The following is a 3,690-nucleotide window of genomic DNA, read 5'->3' as shown; positions in this document are numbered from 1 at the left end:
TTTTAGTAAGTTTGAGGAGCCTTGCGTAATCACGCGGCGGTAATACGCCCAAGTCTATCTCTACGGTATAATTATACGTATTATACTGGTATTTCCGTAGAGGGAGATTTGGGGGTGTTACACTGTAGCTTTCTGGGTTGTTGTTTGTTATTGTAGCTTCCTGGTTATTACTGAATCTTGCTTTGATAACACAAGTGATCCATATTATGTCCCCTGTTTATTTAAATTTTTTCAGGGATCTTGTGACCATGAGTGAGTCCCCTGGTTCAGATGAATCACACTCTCATCACACCTACAACTATGAAATGTATAGGAAGCAAAGGGCTTCTAGGGATGAGGTTGATAAACCATCCAATTCTCCAACTAAAACTCCTGTTATTTCTCCACCTAAAAATACTTCCATCTCTCCAGCCAAACCACCATCTAAATCTCCACCTAAAACACCTGGCAGAATTCCTCTGGAACAACAAACTAGTTCACTGTTTGCTAGGCAATTTGCTCTTTCTAGATCACACTACACATCTGAGACCTACCAATGCACTGACAGAGATTGTGAGTTAGGCAGTGGGTGTGATGGGGAGCACAGTTACAGCAATGAAACTCTTAAGACTGAGGTTTGGAATTGTCCCTGAAGGCATGCCACCTGCAGACTCTGACTACTGGCCTCATAATTGGTACAGAAGACAAGCCAGGAAGAAAGGTTTGCCTAGAGCCTATGACAACTGGGAGTCTGATTGCTCAGACTCAAATGATGATGATGGTGGTTGCTCTCCTTCTAAGTTGGCTGTTAAAAAGGATTCTGATAATGAATCACACAGCTAAGTTTCAAATTGCCTTTGTATTTTTTGGACATATTAGAACATGATGGTTATGTTGGTACTGTTGGTTATGTTGCTATTGTTGGTGATGATGATGAGTTGTTATTTATGTTGCTATTTATGTTTATATTGTTGGTTATGTTGCTTTTGATGATGATGAGTTGTTGGTTATTGTTCATGATGATGATGAGTTGTTGGTTATTGTCCATGTTTATGATTTGTTGCTTGGTATTGTTCATGATGATTAGTTGTTGGTTATTGTCCATGATGATGATTTGTTAATATTGTTCATGATGATGATGAGTTGTTGCTAGATTCCATGATGATGATGAGTTGCCTTGTTGTTGCCTTTTGGATATCACAATAATATGATGATGATGAGTTGCCTTGTTGTTGCCTTTTGGGTCTTGCATCAAATATGTGTCTAGGTTGTTTCAGTTTCATGTTGTGGTCTATGATGAAACTTTTATGCATTATAGAAGGTATTAGGGATCTTGGTCATTTACTGTAGACCATATGGTACCATCTTCCATCAGGGAATGTGCATGATATCCAGTTATTTTTGGCTGCTCATTTAGCCTTTAATGATAAAAATGATAGACTTTGAGACCTCTTCCCTTAATTGACTTAGTGTACTTCTGCAAATGAGATGATTGTTTAGCTGTTCAGATTTTTGAACAGTTTACAAATATCCCATTTGGCAGAAATACATTATGTTGTCATTGTGTGACTTGATGAGGTTAATGATGAATGATGGGAGTTTGATGTGGAAAGGCTTTTTGTTTTTGCCATATAACTTGATGTTTTGTTTCATTTTCCTATTTTGTTAGATGAGCTTGCTTATGTGTCAAGGTTACACCTTGTATTCCCCTATATATGTCTTCAATGATATGCATTAAATGGCCTGAGACCTTATTTTTATTTACAATGATGAGTCTTTTTTGTTGAGATACCCAACCCTTAGATCCCTTGCATTCTGCTGTCCTCAGAGAATAAATCAGTTTGTTAATGATTTATTCCCTTTGATGATTATTGAATGTTTCTGGAAGTTCAGGTTGGTTTGTCAACGATGCTTGGGGACAGTCTGAGTTAATTTAAAAAAGAGTGCAATGACAGTTTTGGAGCACTAAATTTAGCAACAAAAGATTCCATGTTTCATTTCATAACAAAAGGTGTGATTACATAATTTAAATGACCTAATGTCATTTTTCTAAACACTTAGGGCCCCATACATTAGTTTGCATTGACATTTGAGGTAGATGCTTCATGATCATTGGCCATAACAAGCCTATAAGGCTCTATGTTTGCAGTTGCTTGTGAGTTCTGTTCTTCATGAGCTTGTGTGTTGTCATTGTGGTTCTCCATAGTGTCTTCTTCATCATCTGAATCTGGCTTGTCCATGTAAACTCTCTCCCATGCATCAATCACAGCCCACATAGGAGCTTCTATGTTATATTGTAGTCTGCCTTCTCTTTCCAACTTTTCTTTATTCACATGTGGGGGTTCAAACCTGTTAGAATCCTTACCTTTCATAATTTGGTTCATGGTGTGGCACAAACTCACCCACACCTTGAATAGCCTGTTAGGAGGTAGCTCAGCAAATGCATCCTCCACATCCTTTATCAACTGATCTGGTGTTTTAGCCATTTTTTTGTGTTGAAGTGATTGAATGCTTCTGAAAAAACCCAAGTCCAGTACATTCATGTCTGGACTGTTTGGTGGCTGTTGAGTTAATATAAGACTAAACCCTGGATGCTCACAATGTTGTTGCCAAATTGCATCATCATGAGTAATATGAGCCTTTGCATTATCTTGCAGAATGTATATGGTGTTGTTTGACCCGTTTGAGGTCATTTTGCCATAATTGCTGGAATGACCTTTTCAATCAACATCCATCTTGACACATCCCTCCTATTTATTGGGTCTATGACCTTTGTTACCAAATCTCCTTTCTTCCAGTTTTTTGAGGACCTAACTGCTGGCTCCTGTTTTGCAAAAGGAAAAATGCCTATTTTCCCATCAAAAATGACTTCCTTTTGTGCATTATACCAAGGTTTTGCAACTGCTACTTGGAACATGAACTTGGGTATGAACTTAGCTGACTGCATAACTCTATGTGGACCTCTTTCCCCTTTTGTTAAGTATGACCTGTTTTGGGTGTTTTTGTCCCTTGGGAGAGTTACAGCTCGAAGACTGGTCCTGCTGGCTCTGTACCTGCAAAATCAACAAAGACACCGTTTGGGTGGTGCTCCGCCTCCAACGCTCAAGTTAGTAACTTGAAGGAGAGTAAAAAGTGCGGAAATTTAGGTGGGGATCTGCTTGGATTCCAAGCTCAGGAGTTCTCTGATGTGAGAGAAAGTAGGGTGTAATAAATGATGGTGAATTTCTGAATGTCCCCCAAATTAGGGGAATATCTCCCTATTTATAGGGTCATTGGGAAAAGTGCCCTTTCCTAGGTCATTCTGACCTAGGTCTGATGGGCTGCGCCGCCAAATAGCGGATTTTGGGGAATTGGGCCCTTGAAGGCCGCAATTCTACGGAATTATCTAGAGAGGCCACGTGTCAGTTGGGGATAGGTCAAAGGCGACTTGCCAGCCTCTGACACGTGGCACCTCCTTATTGCTCCACTTATCTAGGGTAAAAATACCCTAAACATTTGCCCCTCACAGGTGGCACGTGGCAGGCCACGCGGTGCCTGTGACACGCGTCAGCCCGTGAGAGAGGTGAACAGTAAAAACGGCTAGTTTTTGACGGAGGTGACGGGGATTTCCACCGTTTCACCCCCTATAAATAGGGATTTACCCCCCCCTCTCCTCTTCACTTTTACAATTCCTTGACTTTTTAGAGAGAGAAATAGAGTTTTCTAGAGAGA

Source organism: Chenopodium album, chromosome 19 (assembly GCF_948465745.1).
Source record: "Chenopodium album chromosome 19, dcCheAlbu1.1, whole genome shotgun sequence".
NCBI classification, from domain to species: domain Eukaryota; kingdom Viridiplantae; phylum Streptophyta; class Magnoliopsida; order Caryophyllales; family Amaranthaceae; genus Chenopodium; species Chenopodium album.
The sequence above is the reverse complement of the archived record's forward strand: the minus strand, read 5'-3'. Positions refer to the sequence as shown.